The 7,952-nt window shown below is 44.4% G+C and overlaps 1 long non-coding RNA gene across 1 annotated transcript; it reads right to left on the bottom strand.

Moving 5' to 3' along the window:
- Window positions 1-445: 445 nt before the first annotated feature.
- On the bottom strand, window positions 446-7,745 carry LOC131918889 (uncharacterized). Its single transcript, XR_009381120.1, has 3 exons — window positions 7,618-7,745; window positions 5,460-5,681; window positions 446-1,645 (listed from the first exon to the last, which is right to left on the bottom strand). It is a non-coding gene; the product is annotated as an uncharacterized LOC131918889 (long non-coding RNA).
- Window positions 7,746-7,952: the final 207 nt, after the last annotated feature.

Below are 7,952 nucleotides of genomic sequence, written 5' to 3'. Positions count from 1 at the left end.
CGAAGGCCATAAAATATTATGTCTTCAGTGCACCTGCGTTTTGGCGGTAACCAATCCTGTAAGATCTAGTGTGGAATTTTCCACTTGTGACATAATGTGGGAGCTGAAACATTTTGGATATTGGAGTATTTCAAATCTTGGATGCTCTGTCTGTATTGCTTAAGGACTTTGAAAATTGAAGACAAGAGCAAATCCTAGTGAAGCTGCCCATGGAAGCTCCATGTTCACACCCCCAAGACACAGGCTGTAAACCCTTGCACACTGGGGAGCCTGGGCCAGGGATTTTTTTTTTTTTTTTGACCCTTGGTGAACTTGAATAAAGGCCAGGGCTTTCCAAACACTCTTCCATCCGTGAGTACACACACATATTTTCTTTCACTGTGAGTTACTGTCTACCATTTAGAGTCAAATGGCAATCACACAAGTGTGTGTGGAATCTGTAGTGAATGGGTTTTCTAGTGGCTAGGCTGTGGCTGGCCCTCAGTGTGATTCAGAAATTCCCTGTACATGCAACTGCTGCTTCAACCCTCACTAGAGGCTGCCACCCTCCTTCCTCACCTCACCCATCCTTATAGCTCACAGCCTGAATGGTGAACGTATCTGGGTGTAGCCAAAAGACCTGTGTTGTGGACTCAGCTCTGTCAGCTACCAGCTAATCCTGTAACAATGAACAAGTGTCACTTTCTTGGCCTTTTTTTTTCTTCCTATAAAATGAAGAGTGTTTTATGGGATTTTTAAGATCCCTTCCAAAGCTAATATTCAAGCAAACGGATTCTAAACTCCTCTCAGTGACAGCAGCCCTTCAATATTTAAATGAAGCTGTCACATCATTTCTCCTCTGCAAATGTTCCCTTCCCTTCCGAGTATCCCTGTCACTTCTGGTTTCCAGATCCCTCTCTTCTCTGGCCATTCTCCTCTGGAAGTAGGCCAGTTCATAAGCTCGGTTCAGATAAGGGGCACAGTGGAGCCTGCCTGGGACTTCTTCCAGGGCACCTGACCACTGCCAGAAGCAAGACTGGCAGACTCAATTAGAACATCTGGTCACCTCCCTTGTCCCCACAACCCTGTGGCACAACCACCAGCTTCACAGATCTAATGAGTTAGATTTAAAATATGAGCTTTTAAGAAAAGGTGATAAAAGTACCTGAGATGATGTTTCCAAGACTTTATAACTTAGGTAAAGAGAAACAATAAGAAAATTCATTGAAATACATACTCTGGTGCCCCTCAGTTCCCAAAGAAGGACTTGTTCTGAAGGGATGAAGGGAAGAAAAGGAGAAGAAACTGAGCCATCACCCACCAGGCTAAACAGCCAGAGATGTTGCTGCCACCGTGTGGCAGTTGCTAAATTCTGTCTGTGCATGGACAGAAGGACGGCCCTCTAATGCCTGAGAATAAGATTTTCATTTTGGGGTCCCTTGCTCCCATGACTCCTTTCCTCCGAACCTCTATGATATTAGAAGGATACATTCTTTAGAGGAACCACTGACATTGGCTATCCATCCACATGGGAGCAAGGGCAAACCAGTGCTCAGCCATACCAGGGTGTGGGACAGTTGCGCCGCTCCCTCTAAATCCCCCTTCCCCCAACTCTTACCTTCAGCCAGCCTGAGTGTATCAAACTTTCTCATTCCTTTGCCCCTACCTGAAAGACAAAATAAATATTTAAGAGTGATCGTTACCCAAACTGGAGAGGATACAGCCTTCCAGAGACAATGGCAAAAATGAAAAGGAAGAGAAATACTGGAAAGATACTTCGGGGTGGAGACAGAAAAGAATAAAACCAGAGCTTGTGACACACCACCCTGTGCCCCTCACAACCCTCACACCGCCCTTCCTGCTTCTTTTCACCCTTAAGTCTCCAGAATGTTGTCACTGCACAAGAGGATGAAGCGTGAGGCAGGGAAAGAATGAGATAGAATGGCCTCGAGACAAAACAATCTCCAGCGATACTTTGTAAGTATGCACACAGTACGGGGGTGTTATGTAAAGGAAACTGCAATGCCCCTATCCTCTCGAAATAACCCCATCCTTATAATAACATGCCTCATTATAATAACCTGTTTCTGTCTCTTCCTTTGGGCTATTCTTCAAGAACATATTACTGTTTAAAGCATGAGGCATGGGTCTACATGCAGTGTACATACATGGTGCATCGATGCCATTACATTTTCAGAGAAGGCATCAGAAAAGAAATCCAAGTATGTTCTTTAGGAGCATGATAATGGGGGGGAGGGAGCCACCAAGGTTGAGAAGCCCTACCATAATAACAAGCACCTTAGAGTCAGGGACAGATTCACACACTATCCCACATGCCAAGCAGAGAGGCTGTATGTAATGGAGATTGACAACAGGACAGAAGAAGAGAAAGGAACAATTGCATCCATGTGTGCATGTAGGGCTGCAAACAAGGGCAGATGTGCAATGTGCTTAAACAATAAACAGCAATGGCTGACTTAGTTGGGGTGCCTCAGATAATGAAGTTCTAACCTGATCTCCCCCAGAAAGTCACCCCAAGATAGAAGACACCTTGTTGGAGTCCCCGTCACTCCCACCCCCTGGCTGCCACAGGCTCCTCTTCTCTCATGCGCCTGGCCTGAATACACACCTTTCCAAAGGGTAAATACATCTGACACTTGTGTGTTCAACTGGCCCAGAGGTAAGAAGGTAGGGTGACCCCTGAGCCACAGACACTGCCCAGGGCTGGGGAAGAGGGGTCGAGAGACAGAGTTCCAGCCAATCATAGAGGCCATTTAATTGCCAGCTCAGAGAGCAGTTTTATTAGGAGTAGCAGGCTTCTCCATGACTCCCATCGTATTTTGCTACAACTTGATAAAGCTTGATGTAACTTTTAAATGCATTGTCTTTCTCATACTAGCCATTAATTTAGACACATTAACTATGACTGTCTCATCATGCCATATGCACACGTATGTTCTAGTCCCTTGTTTAAACAATGTGAAAGAAGACAGATATGTAATATTGAGGCTCAGGAACCAATACTTCAAAGTCTGATGCATCAACGTGCTAAGAACTTTGAACAAAAATAACAGCCTCACAACTAAGGTCTCTCTGATCTTCTTCCACGCCCCGAATCCCTTTTTCCCTCAAATGTTGACACCAGCTATCTCCAGTGATCCCCTCTTTGGGCAGATCCTCCAAAGGGTTAAGTGGTCAGAAAAGCTAGAGGTAGACACCACATCAGGGCACAGGAAAACTTCATCACAGACTGAGGTCTGTTCTCGGGGTTCATTCATAGACCCTAAAAAAAAAATCTTCCCTTGTCCTCCAAGACTGTTTCCATCCTCCGCTTCTCCTCTAGAAAGAGGGCATTTCATCTTCCAGCTGTCACTAAGTTGTTGGACATACACTTACCTGTGAGGTGGCCATGTTTATAATTAACTGACGTACCTCTTCTCTGAATCTGTGTACTGCCTGCTCATTTCAGGGGACTCCATTTCCAAACTTTTGAGGGCCAGGGGGATAGAGGGAGTGTTTCCTTTATCCCTATGATAAATACATGAGTGCATAGATATGTAGACAGACAGACAGATAGACGAGGGAGAAGGGAGGAAGAGAGGGATGGATGGAGGGAGGGGGAGAGAGGGTTTTGGGGGGGGACATAAATAGGATATCAGAAAAGGAATATAGATGTGAGAACAGGGCTTCCACTTTAATTTTTCTGAGTTAAATGGGTGATGCTGGGTAAATACTTTCTTCTCTTCAAATCTTTATGTTCTCAGTTATGAAATAAAGAGTTTGTTAAAGTCCCATTCATCATATTCTGTGTCTTGGAGAGTCTTGCCATTTTTGGCGTAGTGCAGGGGGCGAGTATTTGAATATGTCTGGCAAATATTTTGTGTCTTCTTTGTAATTTTTCCTAAAGGTTTGAGCTGATCTGAGCTGTCGATTATAGTGCTGTTTTGATAGGAAGCTGCAATCCATTTAACCACGATCCATCATATCACAAATCCCCATGAGAGAGAATTTGTGCCAACAGCAGCAGCGTGTTACATCCAGTTGCAAATAATCACCCTGTCTTTGAGGTAGATAAGTGGGTGGATGGACAAACAGAAAGAAAGAGGGATGAACAAACATGATCTTTGCTGTCTAGTATTAGGTATAATTCACTGGGGGCACCACGGAAATTAAGCGGCAGGTGCATGTCTTTCAGCAATTATAGGATTGGACATTGTCCCAGTTCTAAGAACAGGTGCCTAGTGAGGTCTGTAGCTTGAGTCCACACAGGCAGGGCCTCTGTTTGCCATCTTTCCAGAGGGCTCAGCAGCATTTGTACTAGACTCTGCTCCCTTTCCGCTGACACATCGGAACCAGGATACTGCCCTTGCAAGAGAGCCAAGACCTTTAGAGCTACAATGACAAGAAAAATCCCTGGCGATAGATATGTTTCTCTGGTCCCTTTTCCCTCACAGATCTGGGAATTTACAGAGAGTTCCTAACAAGTCGGAGTCTATTTTCTTCTTTAAAGTATTTCATGTAAACACAATAAGTAAACAAATACTTGGGCACACCACCATGTATACTCCAGACCACTTTCAAAGTGGGTCAATTTTGAGAATCTTAAGAGCAGGGACGGATTATCAATGTTCCCACACAGACATTTTCATCTCGGGATTTTTATCAAAGCCACTTTCTGTTAATTCTATGAAATAGTTGTGCTGTTTGGTTATTCCTGGTTCATACAGGAAACCCCAACCACCAAAGCTCGTGTTAGGGTCCCAGGATAAGACACTCCAGGCACTAGCTTCTTGGTGGCCCCTCAGCTCAACCGAAGCCCTCAGCTGTCAACACCACCTTGTGACTGTCACTTTAGCAGCCACTTCCTGCGGCTGCCATCTGGCTGATTAGAAGGGCTAAAGGCCTCTGGAGACAGCCCTCAGGGCATCTCTCCAACCCTTTAGGAAGCAGAAGGAAACAAGGGATTCTAATTAGAGACCCAGAGACCACTAATAAATAGTTGGAGCAGCCTTCAAGAGAAGAGCACAAGGATCTGAGCGACTGGAGGTCCTCCTGTATCATTTCCCACGTCTCTACCAGCATCTCCATGCTGGCCTATTCTTGTCTACCTTTCTTCACTTCTTTGTTTTATTTAATTGTGAATTTGAGTGTCCAGCCAATGGTCCCATAACAAAGAATTAGAATTTCTGCTCTTATATCAGGCCTTTGTATCTATTACATTAGTATCTATCAGGCACCAGGCATGGAGCTAAATGCTGGGAATTCAAAGACGGCAGCAGTATAAAACCTTCTCTTAAAAGGACTTCCAGCGTAGATGATTCTGTGTCTTGTACCATCTCTACCCATTTCCCTCTCGTGTCCCTTCATCTCTGTTTACTTGTTTTTGCTCAGTGTAGCCATTGGTTAAGAATTTAGGCTCTGAGTCCAGAGCTAAACTTCATTTGATTCTAGCTTTACCTTCCACATTCTGCATTTCTTACCTTCATTCACATATCAAGGTACTTAATCAAAGTCCAACAACCTTTCCGATGTCTTAAAATGAGTAGATTCCATCCATCAGTCTGGCTGCATGCACTAAACCACTATGTTGTATTGCTTTCCCAAACTGCACAAGGCTTCTTCACTTAAAAATATAACACAGAGGTGGGCCATAGGTCCATGGTACAGCACATGACTAGAATGCTTGAGTTCAGTCCCCAGAACTGGAAAAAACAATGTTAAATACATAATTTTTTATGTACTCAATATATATCTATATAATTATTTAAATAATTTAATAACTCTAGTAGTATTCTATCAATATCTGTTCACATAAATGTAAGTGTATATATATATATACAAATAAATACAGTTCTCAATTATTGTCTTTATAGATTCAACCAACTCCCTGATTTACTTTGTTTTTTTTTTCCCTCTCTTACTGTTGTAAACAACACTGACCATCATTCTTACAAACATAGGAATATCTATGACCAGGATTTTCTCAGGGTTAATCTTTTTAAGGTGAACTCCAGATCAAAGTCCCTTCCCTCTTTAATACTCTAGTACAGTGCTTCTCAACCTGTGGGTTGCGACTCCTTTGGGGGTCAAATGACCCTTTCACAGGGATCGGCTAAGACCACCCCAAAACAGATGTTTATATTATGATTCATAACAGTAGCAAAATGACAGCTATGAAGTAGCAATGGAAATAATTATATGGTTGGAGGTCACTACAGCACGAGGAACTGTATTAAAGGGACGCAGCGTTAGGAAGGTTGAGGACCAGTGCTATAGTGGCTGACATTAAGGTGCCCAGGAGGCTTCCAGTCAGCACGCACCTCTGGTCCCTCGGACCTTTACCAACACTAATTTCTTCGTGTCAGTTTTGAGAAATGAAAACTTTTCAAATATATACTTATACTTATTACTATACGAACATTTCTTTATTAATTAACTCCCACTTGTAATTTAATTCTTTGGAAAATGGCTTTTCCCTGATGTTTAATGGTGCATTTGAATTTTTCTTGTCGACTGTAATGTCTTTCTTACGCATTAGCACTAACCTTTTGTCTGACACAGGTTGAAATATTTTCCTCAACTTTTAACAGTGAGGGGTTTGCCACCTTAAAATTCACATATGTGTCCACGTATAGATGAGCCATCAACTCCCAGAGAATGAACTGATTCACTCTCTTTGCTTCTGGTCCTTCTAAAAAGTCATTTTTAAAGCTAGGATTTCCACACAACTCTCATGCATGTGTAAGAAACAGCTGGCATGAATAAAGGAAATATTTTGTAAGCAAACTGTATAAGAATATTACTGTTGAAGGACCTCAACTTTTTGAACCATAATCTTATAGTAAGACTGAAGACGGGGGGGGGGGGGGGGGGGGGGGGGGGGGGGGGGGGGACGACAAACTGATGAATGATTCACAAATGAGCTAAGGTAGCACAGGGCAACTGAATGGTGTCCCGCAGTCCCACCATTATAACTGATCAAACAGAACCGAACCACAACCATCTGGCTTCCGTATGAACTCCACAGCAGGCAATTTCTCTGAAAACCAAGATTGTGGGTAACCTAACTGTGGAGGTCTGTGTCATTAATCTGAGCATGCTAGAGGTGGAGACCAGAAGATCAGAAATTCAAAGTCATCCTTGGCTAAAAACCAAGTTCCAGCCCCTCGTGGTAGATACATGAGACCCTGTCTAAAGAAACAAAAATTAGATCTCTCCAATCCCGCATCCCCAGGCTTATCACCGCTGTCTCAAATACCTAGTATGGCAGCTTTGGACACTTTGACGATGTTGTCAGGATGGTGGCATCTCACTTTTTTAGCTCAGGAGAGCTAATGTGCCCCTCCTACCGCAAAACGAAAATGCCTGGCTACCGGATCAAAATCGAGTGAGAAATGGGGGCTTTTTCTTTTCCCACAGTTTTTTTTCCCCCAACTCTTTCCCTCCTTCCTAGTGTTTTTTATTTGCTAGTTCATGTCACGATGCCAGGGGCATAGGAATACTTGCAGGGTGAGAGAAGTTGGCATGCTCCGGAGGTGGGTGGGAGGGTGGGGTGAGGACGGTGGGTGGGATCTCTGGAGGACCGGAAAATGAGAAGTGGCCGCCGAGGCTCCAAGCCCCCAGCTATCCCATTCCTACCTCACTTAAAGCACACAAGTTGAAAAATGGCTCAGAATTGCAAGGCAGCTTCTGACATTGGGCTGGGAGCCCCTTTGGGGGCACAGATCGTGGCAGGCAGGACCGGTCCTGGCCTCCCGGAACTCAAGTCTGCGCGCACTGTGCCATAATTAACGCCGCCCCGCAGGCCACCAGCCGCAACCCCCACCACCCGCGACCCCCACCACCCTCAGCCACCAAGCTGGTAGAGATAAACAGAGGCACAGGGAAGACAGAGCCCTGACGCCCTTCCGTATGAGGTCGGCTCTGGCCCAGAACACAGGCACTTAATTACCCGCCCTCTAGGGCTGCTTTTT

The sequence above is a fragment of the Peromyscus eremicus genome, chromosome 8b (genome assembly GCF_949786415.1).
Source record: "Peromyscus eremicus chromosome 8b, PerEre_H2_v1, whole genome shotgun sequence".
NCBI classification, from domain to species: domain Eukaryota; kingdom Metazoa; phylum Chordata; class Mammalia; order Rodentia; family Cricetidae; genus Peromyscus; species Peromyscus eremicus.
Note: the sequence above shows the minus strand (reverse complement) of the source record. Positions and strands in the feature narration are given on the sequence as shown.